Source organism: Pteronotus mesoamericanus, unplaced genomic scaffold, assembly GCF_021234165.1.
Source record: "Pteronotus mesoamericanus isolate MK-2021 breed Mesoamerican mustached bat unplaced genomic scaffold, CSHL_Meso_final contig_90, whole genome shotgun sequence".
Taxonomy (NCBI): Eukaryota; Metazoa; Chordata; class Mammalia; order Chiroptera; family Mormoopidae; genus Pteronotus; species Pteronotus mesoamericanus.
This window is the reverse complement of record NW_026555277.1, coordinates 15,135,871-15,156,783: the sequence shown is the minus strand read 5'-3', so window position 1 is coordinate 15,156,783 and position 20,913 is coordinate 15,135,871. Positions and strand designations below refer to the sequence as shown.

General features: G+C 37.9%; 1 non-coding gene across 1 annotated transcript; it reads right to left on the bottom strand.

Annotated features, from left to right (window-relative positions):
* Positions 1-1,799: 1,799 nt before the first annotated feature.
* On the bottom strand, positions 1,800-1,933 carry LOC129080836 (small nucleolar RNA SNORA22). The gene has a single exon (XR_008530233.1). It is a non-coding gene; the product is annotated as a small nucleolar RNA SNORA22 (small nucleolar RNA).
* Between the last annotated feature and the right edge of the window lie 18,980 nt (positions 1,934-20,913).

The following is a 20,913-nucleotide window of genomic DNA, read 5'->3' as shown; positions in this document are numbered from 1 at the left end:
ATCACAGATCACCGTAAAAAAATATAATAGAAAAGTTTGAACTATTGTGAGAATTACCAAAATGTGACACAGAGACATGAAGTGAGCGAATGCTGTGGGAAAAATAACTCTGATAAATTTGCATGAGGCAACGCTGCCACAAACCCTCAATTTATTAAAAAACAAAACAAAACAAAACAGAACAGAACACAGTATCTGTGAAGCACAATAAAGCAAAGCGCAAGAAAATGAGATATGCCTGTATTGTGTTCGCTATTCTGGGCCTTTTGCTTCTCCATATGTTCTTAGTCTAAAATTGTGCTGTCTGTTGCAACCTCCAGAGTCCACATTCTGTGATAATAACGTTATGAGAACATTTCTCGCCTATCTTCACAAACAGATCGACATTTATAAAGTGCATTTTATAATGAAACCAGAAGATGGCAATAGAGTAACATAAATCTAAACCTTAGAGGCGGTTTCTGTAGCTTTTGTCCTTCAGAAGGCTTGTGTTCCCCAGCCTTTTTTTCCCAATTCTTGCAAATAGCTTGTTATGCAAGCGGGCTGAAACACATAGCTCCCCACCCCCAAAAAGAGAGAAAACAAAACAAAAACACAGAAGAAAGGATGCCAAATAACAAAACCGCGCAGCATCGGCATCCTTTTGCTGTGTGTTACGGAATACCCAAGACCCTTTCTGAGCCAGGCAAGTTCTCATTTCAAGAAGTTTGTTAAAACACAAAAAAGTGAAGACGGTCTGGAGAAAGTGGCATGTCCCAGAATAATGAACAGACTTGCGTGTGACTTCTTTCAGCCCTAATTTTTGATGTGTAATATAACATAGCGGTTAGGTATGTGGGCCTGCAGAAAGATTTGGGTTCAACCCTAGTTTTCCAATTTACAAGCTCTGTGACCATGGGCAAGTTTTTCTTTCTGAAACTTAATTTTCTCTCAGTAAAATAGGGGTAGGAATAGCTGTCATCTTGTGGTGACACTGTAAGAATTAACTGAAACGATACATTTAGTTCAGTGTCTGATATGCAATAAAAAGTTAAAATGTGTTAGCTATTTTCTTACCACTAAGTTTGGATGAAAAAAATTTGCTTTGTAATTAATTTTGAAAGAATACTAACCATTGGATTGTGTCAGAATCTTTTTGTTGCTGTTGTTGCTTGTTTAGTATGTAATTAAAATAAAAAAGAAAGAAAAATTTTCCAGAACAGGTTGCAAGTTTCTATTTATAGTGGACATTAACTACTGCCATTATATCAGGGTTAAATAGAGGCTGGTATTTCTTAGTATTTAGAGTATTTCTCTTTCTTTGCAATAGATATAGATTATCCTTAACAATGAGCATTCAATCTCCTCTAATCTGTTTGTCAAGTAAATACAAGCTCATTTCCACTCATTGATGATACTGTTAGAGCTTTATAGATAGATAGATAGAGCAGAACTATAGGAAGTGAATCTTTCTTGTGCCTAATGGTAGTAAAAATACCAGTTAATCGAGATCTTTCCATTGCTCGACCTGAGCTATCAATAGGAACTGAAATGGAGCATAAGAAGTTTTGCCTTTTAATTTGCATAAAATAACTACATTCAGATCAGCTGAGGGGCTCCAACCTGAGAGAGAGACAGGGAGTGAGAACCATTAAGAATAACTTGTCTTCACAGAAGCCTCTGAGCCTGTAGAGAAAAACCAACACCGTACCTGCTGATTTCTTTCAAAACAGTTAAAGCAGAGATGAGAGTCAGTGAACTGTAAATTGCCCTCACTGTCCTCATACACATGATGTTACTTATGTATTGTCATTTTCTTTAAATGTGCTGTCTTTCTGAATACATTTATAAGGATAAGTAGTCCTTTCAATGCAGAGGAAAAGGACAGACATTGCTCTAGCACAGAGTCAAAGCCAAGGGAACTATAAAGCACACTTGGGTGTTCACTGTGCCATGTATTGTCATTTTCTTTCTGCCTTGGACATCCAGGCAGTACCTGCGCTAGGCACTGTTCAAGGTGCTGAGCACCTTCCCTGCCCGGACAGAGTTTGAACTGTGCTGGTGGGAGAGGTGCTAAGACAATAAATGAATAAATGGTGGTACATCTAAAGATGATAGGATCTAAAGGGATAAATGAAGCAGAGCAAGGACCGGCGGTCAAGCCTGGTGGCAGGGCCCATCCGAGCAGATATTCAGGAGAGGTAAGGTATGAGCCGAGAGTGTGATGGGTGGGGCAGTAACAGGTGTAAGGGCCTTATGCACGTGTCGTGTTCAAGCATCAGCAAGGGGACTGGAGCAGCAAGAAGAGAATGTGACAGAAGGAGCATAATTAAGGGGTGAAGTGAGAGATGTAGTGGGATCCAGGTAATGTAAGACCTGTAAGACATTGTAAGGTCGTTGGCTTTTACCTGTAAGGAAGCTGGGAGTGGATTGGAGAGTGTTAAGCAGGGAATGAGATAATTTCACTTATGTTTAAAAGGGATAAATGTGGCTGCGTTGTGAGAACAGATTAGAAGATGGGCAAGGATGAAAGTTGGTAGATAGATTTAGAGGCTATTGCTATAATCCAGCTGAGTTATAACAGCTTGAAAATCAAGGTGCTAACAATGGAGGTGGAGTGGGGAGTGGTCAGAATTGGAGTCTTTTCTGAGGATAAAGCTGACAAGATTTGTTAACAGATTGGGTATGGGGTGAGAAAGTGACAAATCAAGGATTATTTGAAGGTTTTTCACTGAGATGGGGAATACTGAGTAAGGAAGAGGTTTCAGAGGGGAAAATTAGAATTTCATTTTTGGATATGTTATCTCTGAGAAAACTATGAGACAAATAAAGAGGTTGACCAAAAACTTAGATATAAGAGCCTGGAGTGCCAGGGAGAAAACTAGGCTGCAGAATTAACTTAGTAGTTATTAATGGATAGATGATATTTATAGTTATGAAACTGGAGGCAATCCCCTTGGAGTGTGTGAATAGAAAAACAGATGATGGAGGTTAGGGAAACAAGAAAACTTTCAGGAGACAGGAAAAAAATAAGAAGATCAGAAGACTGTAGGGTCCTGAAGAAAGTATTTCAAGAAGGAGGGGTGATCGATTTTGTAAAATGCAACTGATAGGTCAATTAAGTTGAGGACTGAGCATTCAGTTATGAAATGGTGGTAAATTGTTGCTTTGATTAGAGCAGTTTTGGTGGAATGGTGGGAGTGAAAACCCAGTGGGTTCAAAAAGAAACATTGGAGAGGAGGAATTGAAGACAATGAGAGGGGACAATGCTTTCAAACGGTCTCTTTGCAAAGGGACAGAGAATTGGGAAACAGCTGGAGGGAGCACTGAGGTCAAGAGTACTTTTTAAGACAGGGGCGGTATTACAAGGGTGTGTATTGATGAACATTGTCAAGTAGAGAAAGATAATTAATAATGCTGGGGGTGGAGGGATTATAGGAGCTCTTTCCTTGAGAGGCAAAATGGGATGGAATCCATGCTCAAGTGAAGGAGACGGCCACAGCCAGCTTTTCCAGAGCAGACGGAGAGAAGGCAGAGTGTATGGGCACAGAGAAGCGGGGAGAACTTATGGACGCTCTCTTCTGGTTTCTTCTGCTCTTTAAGTGAAATAGGAAGCAAGGTCATCCTCTGAAAGTGAGGTGAGGCAGGAAGTGTTGGAGACATGAGAGGAGAGAAGAAAGTATGAAATAAGTATCCAGGAGCATGAGAAAATAAATGCCTGGTGGAAATATGATAATAGGATTCCTGGACTAAGGGCATACCAGATCGTGAATTGAGACCAGTCACCAAAGTTGTTTTTCCAACCACTGCCATCTGTGCAGGTGTCGCAAAGTAGGCTGGAAGATGGATTTGACCAAAGTTGGGGTTTCGCCATGTTAGCACTACAGCTCACAGAGGGAGCGAGGATGGACTGAAGAGGTAGGCAGGGGTGTGATTATAATTATGGCCCATGGAAGCTAGAGAGAGTGTGAACTGAGGGCGTGAAAGGGTGAGAGACAGTGGAGAATCAAATGGAAGTAGGATCCGGGGTTTACAGAGTTGTTGGATCAAGCTGCTAAAAGCGTGGAAGTAGAGAGAAAATGCCATGATGTTTGAATCTGAGATTTTGGAGTGTGCGCAATTATTGATATTGGCAGTGTCTAAGGGCATCACCGTGAGATTAGGTGGCTGGGAAAGGATTGGAGAACAAGATCCTTGGAGTGGAAAGGGCCATGGCACTGTGGAGTCAGAATGGGGGAAGGGTGACTTGCAGGGATACATGACTCCTCAATACTTGTGTGGGTGAGCGACTTGGGGCGCCGTAGATGACTACGACAAGGAGAGGCAGCAGTTGTCATGGCTTGATGGCAGGAACTTCAAAGCTGAAGTGTTCTAGGGTGGAGGGAGAAGAATTTTCTGGAAATGACTCGCCTCGTCTCCAGACTGTATATATGAGGTGTGGAGAATAAATAGGTAACACTTGCGTAGAAAAGGGTCTTTGGAGGAAGGCCATTTTGGTTAGAGTAAGAAGATGGAGGGAACTTTAAGAGATTGAGGATATACTTCTCCCCCCACTCTCTCTCTTTGCCTCTCTCTCTCCTTTTGAAGCTGCTTGATGTATTTTTCTTTAAGATATTAGTAACGGTTTTACCACAAAGTGTTTTAAGAATATTGCTGCTCATCATTGCTACATTAACTGGAGATGAAATGTTTATGAAGTAATCTGTATTTTCCTTTTGAAGCATAGATTTTTTTGGTAATGGAAAGTTCAGTTGAATGTTCTAATGAAGTGTAATGTAAGGCATATCGAACCAATTAATCTAGAAGGCTAATGTAAGAACAAGGAATTTTTGTAGCTAGTCGGATGTTCTGAGCATAATTATCTAAGAGCATAATTAATAAAAACAGTATTACTTAAGATAAGATAAGAATAGTAGGTTCACTCTGATAAATAGTTGCCTTACCTAAAAGTAAATCAGTTTTTTTCCCCTCACAAATGAAGATAATCATTTATAATTACATGGATTGATTTTCAAATGAGACTTCTAAAGAATGATGACTTCATTTGGGTTTCAAAAATCAATTTGATACACACAACAACTTGGTTGGAGCTGAAGGGAATTATTCTGAGCAAGAAAAGTTAATCCTATATGATTCCATTTCTACAGCATTCTTGAAATAACATAATCATAGGAGTGGAGAACAGGATTAAGGATTTGGGGTTGGGGGAAGGGTGAACATGGCTATAAAGGGGTAGCAAGAGGGAAACTTGTGGTCACGAAATAGTTCTGTATTTTGATTGATGTAATTACATGTGATAAAATTGTATAGAACCACACACACATACACACACACAAATGAGTGCATATCTAACTGATGACATTTGAATAAACCCTGGATTGTTCTAATGCTAACATGCTGGTTTTTGTTATTGTAAACACTTATGCACGATGTCACATTGGGGGTGGACAAATAAAAGATTCATGGTACTTCCCTGTATAGTTATGCACAACTTCATGTGAAGATACAAATATAAAACATTTTAAAAAGTCCTGCTAAATCCAAACACACACACACACAAATCAAACAAAAATATTACAGGAATCAATGGATGCATAAAAATGAAATAATGAATTATAGGGGATGAAGGGTATGAAATTTAAAAGCAACACATAAAGAAGGCTTTTCTATTGTTATGCTATGTGTAACACAAACAACTGACTAGTATTCCAATTGACTTTATGACATTTGACTAGGAAATTACTTTGAATACTTTCCGCATATCTGCCTTATCAGTCCATCATTATCTAGGTTTCTTTTTTCTACACTCTTGACATAATTTTCCTTGGAAATGGGTTGCAGAAATTCCATGTGTCTATGTAGAAGAATTGTTAATACTTCTTTTAGAAGATGATGACAGTGATGTAGTCCATTGTTTCCATTTTTTTGCCTTAACTCTAGAATTTCAGAGCTAATATATAAGAAATACAACAAAGATTTACATACAAGAGAAAAAAGAATTACTTTCATACATAAGTTTATAAATGAAAAGAATTACTTTCATACATAAGTTTATAAATAAGATAAAGATATTTATAACATCATTAGAAGTAAATGAGTTTTTGTTCTATACCCTAACTTTGGTTCTTTCATAGCCTTCTCCATTACATATTTTTTAGTAATTAACCCTACTTTGTTATCACCTCTAATGCACATTTTCCAGTCCACTTATTTCTTTTTCTCAAAGCTGCCTGCCTCTGCTCACCTGTCTGCCAACTACAAGCGTATATCTCTTATAAAGTGATCCCTCTCTTTAGTTTTATTAACCACTGATAGAAGAAATGTGGAGAGATACTTACAGCAGGTCCTGGGAAGGAACTGAGGTTTTCTTAAGGTGCTATGTTGCTTTCTCTGTTGGCAAGACTATATTCCAGGGTTGATTGCATTGATTTAAATTCTCACATTCAGAAGGGAAGATCTGAAGAGGCAGACCCTGCTCAGATTTCTCCAACTGGCTAGAGATGGATCCAGGGCTCCTCACTCCCCCTTCAGTGCTCCTTTCATGTTTTGTGAGGTTGGGAGATGAGTCATTCCTGTTAGTGCACATTGCTGACATCAGCGAGTTGTGCAATAATTTTTAAATGAAAGGAATTATTATACCTTGAAGTCTAATTATAGCAAAAGTACTCCTTCAAAATGTGCTATAATAATGTATATTTTTTCTATGTGTATATTTAAGCAATATTCTATTTCAGTAAGCATCATTATAGGAAGTCATTCAGTATAAAATGTCTTCTAGTTCCTAGTGGATAGCAGGTGATAACAATGATTTACATTTATCCAGTACTTCTATACTTTCCCAAATGCTCTTATTTGATATTCATAAATCAAGTGAAATAAGTAGAGTTAGTTTTGCTATCATTTTGTGGCTTAAAAAAATTAGCCATGGCCAGAATAAGTGGCATGCTAGAATTAGAACCCAAGACTTTGGATGTTGCATTTAGTGTCCCTCTGACTAAGGAAGTCAAACTGCTTCTCAAGTCAGCAAATGTTGCTTACAGATCTGTGGAGGAACAGGCTGTGTCTCCACACTTGCTGCTACCCTGCGCCACGGCCTGGGACAATGTAAGGGCAAGACGATGCAACCTCAGGTGAATGTGGACCCTGGAAGTATAGTTAATACCTAGCAATACTTACTGTTTATTCTTACTTCAATTTATGAAACAAGGTGCTATTCAAAATATAAAATACTATTATTATTTCACGATGGATTTCATGAAAATTACATGAGGTATTCAGGCATTGTACAGCATGATTTAATGATAGTAGCAGTGTAGTTTCCAGCTCTAAGGGATACTACTCTATATGCAATCATATTTGGTAAACTAGGTGAGAGGGCTGGCCAGAAACTTCTTTGTGTGAAGACACATGAGCCTTCTAAGACAACTCATTGACGAAAAATGGAATTGTGCACAATGCAATGGTTAAATAAGAAAGTCTTGGGCGAGGGAAGCTCATGGTGGCTCTGATAACCACATGGTGCGTGTCATTTGGTTTGATTCCTCACCCAGCCCCAGTAAATGAATGTGTGTGTTCTAGGTTGCTGCTCTCCCTTGTAACTCTGCGTTGCAAGCTAGGAAAAGGCAACTTCTCTGGGCAGAATTGAGTGCTCAGTTCTTCAACTGGGCACAGATTGAACACTCTTATGCAGTATCCCATGCATGCTGTATTTGGGGAGCGTATAAAATCATAACAAAAATGAATTTCATTTAAATTATAAAATAGCGATCATATCAGTAGTAGTACGTAGGGACCCTTTCATAGATTTTAACATTAGGGGACAGCGGCATTGTCAACTACTTTTAAACAGAGAACTGTGCTGTTCTGACAACTTAAGAGTCTTCAATGACTTGATAGGGGCAGGAGATAGTGGTGCCTAGCAGACATGGCCAAATGCAACAGATGCACAGTGATAGATTGTGGGTGTCCAACAGACATATTGGTGCCCAATGGCACCTGTGGAAAATAGCAAGGACACAGCAGATGTGGAGTATCCAACAGGTGCCACCAAACCAAGGTGCACGGTGATTGGCGCTAGTTGCTCAGTAACGCAAGGCTGCTGGAGGTCTTGCCTTAACAAGGCGGTGGTGGAGGGCAAGGACACATTAGTGGAACCTGGCTTTTTGCTATCATTGTCTGCCCACTTGTCCTACAATCCGTTGGGAAGCCTAGAGGAACTCAGGTTACACAAATAAAATCTGAGATGTATTACTTAAAGCAGCTTATACTTAATATTTTGTTTGAGGTCAAACATTAAAAATATTTTCAGAAACAAATATGACCTAGTGTGATTTCTACAGGAATGTGATATAGTTTTATTTCCTGGGAAAGAATATTTGATAGGTTTTTATGTTTTTGTACAAGTCACATCCAAATAATCCTACAATTAATTCATAATATAAGAAAAAAATGACCCTCCACACCCTAGGAATAACTTTAATAACAGTGAACTGGCTGAAGAGGTGCACATTGACCAGGAGGTGACTGGGGATGGTCATGGCATAAATGATGCACAAAAAATAGATTTTAAAATGTAACTGGATGGTCAAAATTCAGTGAAGAGGAAAATGACTTTTTGGGAGGTGAGAAATTCACTTAGAAAAGGTCTTTTGGTATTTGATTTAGTAATTAATTTTGAGAGAGGTGGAATGCCTCAGCTTAAAGGCATCGTTGGCTTTTTATGTGAAAGAGGCAGGATTACAGAAATTAGAGTCCAAAAATAAGTGTGTCTCAAGTGGACTGGCCTTGATGTGATGCGTGCAGGAAACAGCTTTATTCAGCCTCACCTCTGCCCTGTAGAGTCTCTCAGTTGAGTATCTTCTCTCTTGGATCAAACCTTTTATCATTGACAATGAATTTTCCAGTATTCTTACACAATAAAAATATTCTTTTTACTTTCAGTCAGCATATTAAAGCATTCCTTAAAAGTACATACAACACTCCTCCCAGAAGAGTTTTACTATATTTATTACATAAAACATTAATGGTACTGTGAAATGGACAAGATTGGAAACCGTGAAAATGATCCTTTCATTTGTTGACTTTGTCCCATCTTATGGCACATATGCTGCATTAGAAGGGTCTGCTTGACAGAAATGATCGGTCTATTAACAACTATTAATAATAACTATCTGTTTATTAATAACTATTAATAACTAATAACTGTTATTAATTATTTAATTGTTGTCTTGTTCCAAAATTTGCACTATTAATAGAACCACCAATGTATTTGCTTTACATAATTAGAGCTTGCAAGGTGAGATAAGTGTCAGCAATTAAGAAAATTGGGACTTTTTCCTTGGAGGAGAGTTTTCATTCTACTTTTTGAAACATGTTAATCCCACTTGCACTCTCTTCAGCTTCAAAGCCTTGCGTGGGTCATTGCAATGACATTCTCAGCGAGCTGCCCGCTGCTGCCGCCGCTCTGCTGCTGCTGTACCACAGGGAGTCACTAGAGACCAACTTGAATTCCTCCTGCCTTTAGGCAGGTCATTTCAGTAGCTTTCAATGGATTTGTTAAGAGACCAGTTCTTAGTGTCTTTTCCAAAATTATTTATCCCTGTCAGTGTAGTAATGTGCATCTTCAGGATGATAGACAACTAGGGGATTCCTTAAATGTGGGTAAGTAATTAAGGTAAAAGCCACAATTGTTCATTCCCTAATACCTTTTATATTAACCTCAGAAGGGACCTTTTAGAGATAATTCACCACTAATATTTAAAGAAAAATTAACTGTAGATATCAGAGACGTTTGCTGTGATATGTGATATATATAAAACATGGAGCAGTGAGCCACACATGGTCACCAGCTCACTCTTAGAGAGTAACGACTGTACATGCCCAATGAAGGCAAGGTCACCTACACACAGAGTCTGGTCTCCATTGTTCTTCGGAAGGAGGTTTCTTCCCCTTGTTTTTATAGAAAAGAAAACAGAAATTTAGCAAGATTAAGTGGCTTGCTTATAATCTCATTTTTAAATCTTTCTGGCTCTTTACCTCACAACCTTCTATTGCGGCAGCCTGCAGTAAATGCAAACAACTTTTCTCACTATTTTGTAAAACGGTACGTGAGCCATCAGTTATTCAATAAATATTTAATTTATAATTGTACATTCCACCTCATTCCAAAAAGGACGAGGAAGCTTATAAAGCAAACAGAGTAAACTCAATAGGCTAGAGAAGGGAAAAGAAAACTAAGTACAGGGAAAATAAAACCAAACTAGGTGAATCAAGTGAGATAAAATTACTATAATGTGTGTAGAAAAGCTGTGTGGACCCAAAGGCTTACATGGCGAGGGGAAATCTTCCTTGTCTTTTAGTCACAACATTAAAATATACATTTCCAGTGTTTTACATGTGTTCTTTTTTTAAAAGATATTTTTATGTTTTATTTATTTTTAGAGAGAGGGGAAGGCAGGGAGAGAAACATTAATGTGTGGTTGCCTCTCATATGCCTCCCCACAGGGGACCTGGTCCACAAACCAGGCACGTGCCCTGACTGGGAATCGAACCAGCTACCCTTTGGTTCACAGGTCGGCACTCAATCCACTGAGCCACACCAGCTGGGGCTTACATGTGTTCTTTAATTTTGTTCTTTTACTTTATCATCTAATATCTAGTCAACCAACACATGAGTGTGGAATTGAGGCTGACCTGCTGCTGGCTGTAATTAATTTTCATTTTTGTTGATTTATTTTAAACTTATGGAACATATGCTTCTTATAGATATCATAAACACTTTCAGTTTTCAGTTTTGAACTCATTTTTATATAATATGTACAAAATCCAATACATATTCAAATAATTCCAGAAAGACAGGGGTGCAGGCAATTCATTGCACAAACCCAGACAGTGTTGCTGGTCAAAGGTGAACTGTTAGTTGATAGGAAATGACAGAAAAAGATTGGTGGAAACATCCACTTAACTGGAGGCCAAAAAAATAGGTTAATTTAGATGAGAGGTAGTTAAAGAATGTTACTGAATAGTGTTCAAAAGAGTAAGTTTTGTAACAGCTGAACCTCAAAGATTCATACACAGCAACTCATGTCATAGAGTCCTTCCTGTGCAGAAACTGCAGGTGGGTTTCCAGTCAGTCCAGCAGATCATGGCAAGAAGGAAAAATAGTCACAGGTTTTATAGTGTTATGAAATTTGAAAAAAAAATCTGTTGTCCAGGACACCTTTGTCTGATTCTGAGAGAGATATTTTATTGTTTTATTGAGAAATAATTAACGTACATAATTATATAATTTTAAGGTGTAGAGCAAGATGGTTTGATTTACGTATATTGCAAACTGATTACCACAATTGATTTAGTTAATGTACCTCCCCTCATATAGATGCAATAAAGAGAAAAAACAGTCTTCTTGTGATGAGAGCTCATAGGATCTACTGTCTTAACTACTTTCCTTATATATCATACAGCTGTGTTACCTATAGTTTCCATATTGTACATTACATCTCTAGTACTCATTCATTTTGTAACCTGAAGTTTGTACCTCTTGACCCCCTTCATGCATTTCACTCATCACGCCTTCCTCTCCTGTGGCAACTACCAATCTGAGATTTTTTTCTAAGAGAAAAATCTATGTGATATGAATAGTTAATTTCTCTCCATTTAAGAGTGAAGAGGTTGCCATTTGGGAAAAATGCCTGAAAGGTATGTAATTTTTCTTGTTCTCCGCAACCTTTTTAATAAAGTACAGAAATTCATCAGATGACAAGATTGACCTCTAAGGCCATCCGAGATCCTGGAAACAAGCATTTATTAGAAACAGATTTTTTGTTTGTAGTCAAGCCTAGTTTAGGAGAAAAATCACACACATGAGGAAGTGATGGTGCCACAGTCAAGGAAAAAAGGGCATGGAATTTTAACTTCAGTTCTGGTTACATATAGATTATTATGAAGCAACTTGCAAATGTCAGTTTGGTCTCTAAAGTAAACCCACAATACAGGAGTCCATTTTATCATTATTATTGTATGGAGGTCTTCATATTTCTATTATTGCACTATAACATTTCTCAATTTTGATTTTTTTATTCAGCTGGAGCAGAAAAAAATTAGAATTTTGGTTGTTTAGAAAACTTAAGTAAATTTGCTTTTCCCCCTTTTATTTATTTTTATTGATTATGTTATTACAGTTGTCCCAGTTTTTCCCTTTTCCTCCTTTGCCCCACTCCACACAGGACCCTCCACTTCCTCTGGTGACCCCCTTCCTTTGATCATGTCCAAAGGTCATACATACAAGTTCTTAGGTAGCTCCATTTCCTATACTGGCTCTTAACATCCCCCTTGCCTGTTCTATAACTCAATTTGTACTTAATCCCCTCCCATTTTTCCTTATTCCCCCAGATCCCCCCTTCCCTACTGGCCACCATCCCAATGTCCTCCATATCTATGATTCTGTTTCTCTTCTGCTTGTTTGCTTAGTTTGGTTTTTAAATTCAGTTGTTGATAGCTATATATTTATTGCCATTTTAATGTTCATAGTTTTGATCTTCTTTTTCTTAAGTCCCTTTAACATTTCATATAATAATGGTTTGGTGACAATGAACTGCTTTAGCTTTACCTTGTCTGGGAAGCACTGTATCTGTCCTTTCATTCTAAATGATAGCTTTGCTGGATAGAGTAATTTAGGTTGTAGGTCCTTGCTTTTCATCACTTTGAATACTTCTCAATCCCTTCTGCCCTGTAAAGTTTCTTTTGAGTAATCAGCTGGCAGTCTTATGGGAACTGCTTTGTAGGTAACTATCTGCTTTTCTTTTGCTGGTTTTTTAAAAAAAATTTTTTTATTTATTTTATTTTTACAGAGAGGGGAAGGAAGGGGGGAAGAGAGGAGAGAAACATTGATGAGCAAGAGAAACATAGATTGGTTGTCTCTTGCATACACACAACTGGGGACCTGACCCATATCCAGGCGTGTGCCCTGGCTGGGAACTGAACCAGCGACCCTTCGATTCTCAGGCCAGCACTCAATCCACTGAGCCACACCAACCAGGGCTCTCTTGCTGCTTTTAAAATTCTCTCTTTATCTTTAACCTTTGGCATTTTAATTATGATGTGTCCTGGAGTGGGCCTCTTTGCATTCATCTTGTTTGGCACTCTCTGTACTTCCTGGACTTGTATGCCTATTTCCTTCAACAAATTAGGGAAGTTTTCTTTTATTTTTTCAAATAGGTTTCCAATTTCTTGCTCTTTCTCTGCCTCCTGGCACTCCTATGATGTGAATGTTGGAATGCTTGAAGCTGTCTGGGAGCTCCTTACACTAGCCTCGATTTTTTGGATTCTTTTTTTGTCTTGCTGTACTGATTGGATGCCTTTTTTTCTTCCTATGTTCCAAGTCATTGGCTTCATCCACTCCACTGTTGATTGCCTGCAAATTGTTCTTCATTTCAATTAGTATGTCCTTTGTTTCTGTCTGGGTCTTTTTTATGCTGTTGAAGTACCCACTGAGTTCCTTGAGCGTCCTTATAACCAGTGTTTTAAACTCTGCATCTGATACTTTGCTCATCTCCATTTTGTTTAGTTCTCTTTCTGGAGTTCTGTTCTGTTCTTTCATTTGGGCCATATTTCTTTGTCTTCTCATTTTGGCACTCTCCTTGTTTGTTTCTCTGTATTAAGTAGAGTGGCTTTGACTGTGTCTTGGTAGCATGGCCTAATGGAGTAGGTATCCTGTAGTGTCTAGTGGCACAGTCTCCCCTCTCTCCCAAGCTGTGTACTTGAGATATGCCCTCGATATGGGCTGAGTACTCCCTCTTCTTGTAGATGAGTCTTGACTGCTGTCAGCAGGTCAATGGGAGGTATTTACCCAAGCCAGATAGCTGGTAGGACTGGCCGTGACCCCTGGCCAGTGACCACTTCCCTCCGTGGCTTGTGGAGGTGGTTGATGGTGCTTTGACATGGTCTGTAACTGTCTGCTGGGTGCGCAGGCTCTGCAATTTCCTAGGTAAGTGCAGGTCAAGGTCAGCTTCCACCTGTATTCTGTCTGGGGCCCTTGGCGGAAGCTATAAAGTGATCTGCAGATGGCTGCTGCTAGGCTGGGCCTGGGGCCACTCAGTGAAATGTATGGGCACTGGGCTCAGCTCTTGCTTGTTTGAGCAGATTTAGGAAGGTCTGAAGCCTATGCCTAGCCCAGCTCCTCACATGGAAAAGCCACGGTTACCAGGTTGGGTGGGCCTATAAGCTGGATGGGGCAGACCTTTAAGTAATTTTCAGAGCAGGGCTTATCATGTGAGCCAAGTTTTTGGAGACTCGGAAGTGGTGCTGATACGCTGTGGCTCTGCGTGCGGGAGGGCTAAGAAAAAGTACAATGGGTGCTGTCTACAGTTCTGTCTGGGAGAGAACTTTCTCCCAGCTCTCACCCTGATACCAGACACTTCAGTTCCTCCCCGTATGCCACTGGTTCCCGTCACGGTGCTGCCCCAGTGCTGGATTCCAAAGGGAGTGAGTCTGAGTAAGTCTGTGTGTGGTGTGAAGCTCTTTAAAAGGAGAGGCCTGAGAATCTGCATTTTTCCTACCACTCCAACCCCCACTGGTTTTTACAGCCAGAAGTGATGAGGACTTACCTTCCTGGCACTGGAACCTTGGGCTGAGTGGTCTGGTGTGGGGCTGGGATCCCTTGTGCCCAAGATATTCCTCCGTTTTATATTCACCACACTTGGGTTTGTGACCAGCTGGTTCCTCATTGGTTCCATGTCTCCATGTCTTTGCCCCTTTGTCCCTCCTACCCATCTCGATGAATGAGGTTTTTTAAGTTCCTTAGTTGTCAGACTTACATGCATGTCAATGATGTACAGTCCTGAGTGTATTTGTTCTGCATTTTAGCTGTAATTTTGCTGTGGTTGTGTGAGGAGGTAAGCTGTATTTACCTACGCCTCCATCTTGACTGGAAGTCCCTCACTAACTCCCTTTTTATCTTGATTTAGCAAACTCAGCAAATAATATGTGTTAACTCTTAGTCTAAAGTCATGTGAACTTCAAGGGATATTAAATCTGTTTCTGATTTAGTTATACATTACCCATTGAAATATTATTTGATAGAAAATGCTTGATGTCCAGAAACCTTATGAACCATTTTATCATCCTTTTTATTTGATCCAGGAAGTTGATTTTCATGGACAGTAAATAAAATTTATATCTGGAAAGATAAAACCATGAAGTCTATCAACATGGTTATTATAGTTTATACTACCAATCTTTCCAAATAGATTTGATATAGCTTACAGTGAAAGCATTTCAACAGGGCAGTTAAAAATAAAGGTTAAAATTGAGGTAAAAAAAGATGTAAAGAAAAGGACAAAATAATTATGTAAGTATAATTGAGGAATATATTAATTTTTTTCTGAGCTTCCTGACCACTAATGCAGAAGGCAACCAAATGGTTTTACATGGAAGCACTCTGACACTTGGCTCTACCACCATCATGTATATATCACATTATGGAAGGAAGAGCTAAGCAAAAAAACTAACAAACCAGCAACAACTTGTTTAACAACAGTTACCAATAAATAAAATCTTGAACCTTCTTGCAAATTACTGTCTAACAAAAATAGGTTTATCCTTCTCTTTTGAAATAATAGGATAAAATTATTGGGTGATTTTTCACCATAAATGATGAAATAAAAATGAATTGGTAATCGTATGGAAGTTCCATTAAATATCTGTTTAATTGTTATTTGGATATCTGTTCCTTTTAAAACCTAAACTTCTTTGCAAGCTTTTTTTTTTTCCAAACAAAGTATTTGTCTTTTAAAAATGATTTTGTTACTGAATCTTCCTTTTGACATTTGTTCTACTATCAATAAGTAATTTAAAAATGAAAGAAACTTTCATTTTTTTAGGTTGCTAATTAGAAAAGCAATACATCCCTATTATAAAAAGTCAAGAATGGTCACCCCAATAAGTCCAATAAAAAAGTCCTTCAAATACAAATACACTAATCACAGTTACTGGTTAAACTATGGGATGAGGGATTAGTGCTTTAGAGTGGGGGAAATTCTTACTTTCCATGTTAAACTTGTTAATACAATTTTTACTTTTCATAAGGAGCATGTTTAATATAAAAATAAGAAGGTCATATTTTAAAAAGTCAAGAATGCCTGCATAAAGTAAAGAAAACATTCAAACAAACAAAATCTCATACCTGTCTATACATACCATCGATAATACCTGGGTATCTTTCTCAATCTTTTGAGTGTGTGTCTGTATATTTTGTAGCATAAAATTTTATTGTTTTTTACTTGCTACAACTAATGGAACTTGAATTTGGACTACTGTTACAAAAACCAATGCCAGAAATGCACTAATTTTACTGAATCAAATACTGGTAGATATTATTTGCCATGTGATGTTCAGGGGCTACAACTTATGGAATTTGACATATAAATTCTGAACTCATATATTGATAATGGGAAATAAAGTGATGATTTGCATTACTGGTCTATAGGGAAGAAACAACTTTTGGAATTAAACATGTATAATAATTGGGTAAACCTGTTTTGAGTTTCTTTCTCACCTCTCTTGGTCTTCCCTGGTCTTTCCGTCTCTAGCCTGCTCCTTCCTTTCCCTAATCCTTCCTCTTCCCTACTTTATGTTATTCTATAGAATTATCAACTTCTAGTTTTCTACATTGTTTATTTATACATTTGGTTTGTTATCTGTTTTGCCATCGACTAAATATCAATCCATGGGGACTGCTGGTTTAAAAAAAAAAGTTTTGTTCACTGATATGTCTAGATAGAGAAGGGCCCACCCACATAAATAATTTTACAATGTTATCAGTTTAATATTGTACTCATAATATTTAACACTATTGAAATAGGCTGATTTGATCAATAAAAATCCCTACACTCAGGAGGAGCAAATTTATGGCATGCACACCACTACTTCTGCCTCATATTTTATGGAAGACTTTACGACAATTCTCTCAATGCTAATCACTCACAGCTTTCTTTTCTATTAAACTTGGGGACAGCTACATAGTCCTGGTTAAAATAGTGTTCCAGACAAACACTACCAATTACCAACTGAAAGGAGTTTGTAGCCATTTGTCATCTAGTTCTAGAAGGTAGATATACACTTCAGGTTAATCTTACCACTAATTGTAGGAATTTTCACTTATCAACACATTCTTGTGTTTATTAATTAATGAATACATTCACTAAATTTTTATTGCATACCTACTGGATTTTACTACTCATCTAATCATTCAGGATACAAATTTCAATGAGACATGTTTCTTATCTTCAAAATTCAGGGGATAGAAGACATAGGTATAGTTTCATTCATGCATCCCCATTCATGCTTTTAAAAATATTTATTTAGTGTCAACCATGCATCAGGCACTGTTCTAGGTTCTGGGGATATAGGTATGTTGTGATGCAAATATAATTATGCTATATTATTATATACAGCATATATGTAATAGGTACCAGGTGCTATAGGGACACATCGGTGGGTGGTCATAGGTGAATGCAATGAAGAAAGGTCAATGGAAGAAGTGGTACCTAAGCAAAGTCTTGGAAGACATAAAATCATTTTTCTGAATAGGAACTTTTATAATAATTTCAAGAAATGATGGCTATAATAGTCACCATTTCATTTATTTTGCCCGTAAATAGTCCTCATTTAGGCAATTTATTTATGTTTTCTCACTTATGTCTCATAACAGAGCTTTCTAAAGACTCTATTTTATGTATGATAAAGTTACCCATCCAAGATGTGACAGAACAGATTAAAACTCAGGTCTGTGTTCTTACCCACTATACCATCCAGCATGATTGGGGAAAAGAGTAATTAATAAGTAATACCAGGACAAAAGTCCCCAAAAGGTCTTGAGTGTCTTGATAATCTTTGACCTGTGTCCTCTAGGCAATGGCGAGTTCTCAAAGATTTAATTTAGTATTTCATGTAAACCCAGGGATTAGTACTCAAGAAACCAGGAATAAAATACTTGAATTTTTGCTGAATACCAAATAATTCACATTTTAATTTATTCTAATTCATAAAACAACTCTTTTAAACACCATTTTATAGAAGATAAACTTGTGACTTGCAAAGGCAAGTACTTGCTCCATGGTCATGTGGGTCACAAGCGATAGCATAGGGTTCAAACCTAAGCCTGACAATAAAGCACCCGCCCTTTAAGGTGCGCTCTGGTTTTCCTAAAAGTCTAGCTGTTGATGGTGGAAAAGTAAGCAATAATTAATCCATATTTATCATCTGGACATTTCTTCTGAATTATAGTTCAAATTGAACTTCTCTAGCTGTCATCCAATGGTTACCATTAAATACACTTTTATACAGATTATGGGTTGAGTCTTTAGTATATCTCTATATTTTTAAAGTACAAATGTATTTTTACTTATCATTTTTATCTTTACTTTTTTTATTGCACCACCAGGCATTACCAAGTATCCACTACTATGCTAATAGCAGTTTTCACCCTATACAGTGAATGTTATGAGATGAGCAGATTTTCTTCTCGGGTTGGAGGAAGACGATAGGAAAGGATGATTTTAATTGTCTTTTCAAGGACAGAAAAAAGAGTCTAACCTATTTGCTGCTCTAATTATTCCCTGTCACCTATGTGATTATTGACAAAGACATTGAACTGATACTATTTTCTAAAAGTTCAAGCAGATGAGGAGCATTTCGAGTATTTCTTGCAGTATTTCTGGGCAAATTGAAAATCTGTCCCTGCAAAGTCCGAGCTTTATTTCTTCTCAGCAGGTCCACCGTGTGTTTGCAGGCCTGGGGCAAGAGTTCAAATGTAGCTCCACTTACCATAAATGTAAACATTTAAAAGTTATCAAAGTAACGGACCATTACATAATGTATATTCTGGTACTTCTTCGACAAACATAGCCTCATAATAACATGAAAGGCCAGGTTAGAATTCTTGGACTTCCCAGGGGCCTGCTGGCCTGCTCCGCAAATCCAACGCCCAGCTCCATCCTGTGCTGCAAGGCCTTGTGGTTAACTCTCTCCTTACTTTAAACCAAACAGGACATAAACAGGCTTTGGCCCCTTGGTCTTGGGTTTGCACACACCTGTGACAGTCTTCCCTTAGGAGGGCAGACCTAGGAAAAATCCCACTCAGGTCCTGGAAGAGACTTGGGGTCATTTGGGCAGGGAATCCTGGGGTTCTGGGTACCCAGTGTGTGATCAAGAAATGGGGGGAACAGGAGCTCTGGAAGTGGCATGCTCTATTTCTGGGTAGAATCCTTGGCTCTGGGGTGGGGTGTGGCTGGAGGAAAAGGAATGGGCCCCTCTCAAGTGTGGGGTCCAGGGCATGGATCAAATCGTCCCTGGCCAAAATTAATTCTGCGTCTCAGCTTTGCATGGTCGCGGTAGAAGCAAGGTAGCTCTGGCCAATTTCACTGTAGGAACTGGCAGGTGAAGGCCAAGGAAGGTATAACTAATAATTTATCTTATCAAATATTAATTTATACTGATATAAAGTTTCTGAAAAGATTCTCAGCATGTGTTTGGAGCCCCTTCACTCGTTGTTTTGCACTGACTTTCCTTGTCCCGGGGCTCACTCATCAAATGGTCAAAGTGAGATTGTTTCTTGAATTATTGTGTTGTTTTGTTCTTCCTTAGCTTCAGTTATATCGACAGTTCAAGGGAGCATAACTCTTTAGTCTGGACTCCAGGTTCTTGCTGTTTAATCTTCTCTGTTCTTTTGGGATATAGACTTGGTTTGCTGAATAAGTCAATAGACTCATGGTTTTCTCTAGGCTTAGATTTTAAAGGAGGGTATTCTTTCTCCATTTTATTAACTTCCAAGTTATATTTTCCACTATAGAAAGAGACATGTAAATACATTTAGAGAAAGATATAGTAAGAGTTCTTTTTGCTATAATGTTTCTTGAGAACTATTACTATGATGTCTAAAAATAAAAGTTTATTTCCCCAATTTAATAACTTTATTTTATTCATAGAGGAGAATAAATTAAGTTCCTGTGAGCTAAGTTTCAAATACATGTTAAGGCAAAAACAGTTTCTTGGGAGGAGGGTCAGAAAGTACCTTCAAGATTGTTAAAAAACAAACTTAAAAATATTTGCTTATGCAGTGAGGGCTTTTCAAAAGCTATTTTTAAAGACTGAGGAGTTAAGCACCTGTCATTTTCTCCAGCTGGTGTAGATGTTAAGAATTACTGTCACTTTTTCACTCACTACTCTATTTTGCACCTGCTGCTACTTGAGTTATGGGCACATTTCACACATGATAATTTAATAAGGTTAGGTCCCAGGACAGTGTGCTGGATGTTCTCCCACTGGGAGTTAAAGCAATTTTATAAGGTCTTGAGAGAAAAGTATTAAATATGAAGCTTGAGACAAAAAATTTAGTGCCTTGTAGATATCACATTTTTCTAAGTGAAAAATGTTAACAGTATAAGAGATGGAAAATTTAACCATGTATTACACAGATAAACCTTTTATGATTGGACTGTTTGTATCAGTCAACTTTTCTACATGGTGACATTAGTAATTAAAAAAAATTTTTATTGCCTTATGTAACAACTAAACATAAATATGTATTGAAATATGCATTGTTTAGTATAGTTGTCATGGGCCACATATGGCTATTTAAATTAATTAAAATGAGATACAATTAAAAATTCAATTCCACAGTCACTAGCCACATTTCAACTGCTCAGTAGCCAATTGTGGCTAGTGGTTACCAATAGGACAATGTAGATGTACATTTTTACTGAGAGTTCTGTTGGACAGCGCTGTGTGAAATTTCTAGTCTCTGGTTTTAAGTAAACTTGGTCTTAAAGATCTTGGAGGCCATAGTGAATTTTCCTTATGAGTGACTATAATGTCCTGACATCATTTTGGCTACAAAAGCGTAAGTCAAAGTTGAAGCTGTTGGCTACTGGAATCTGA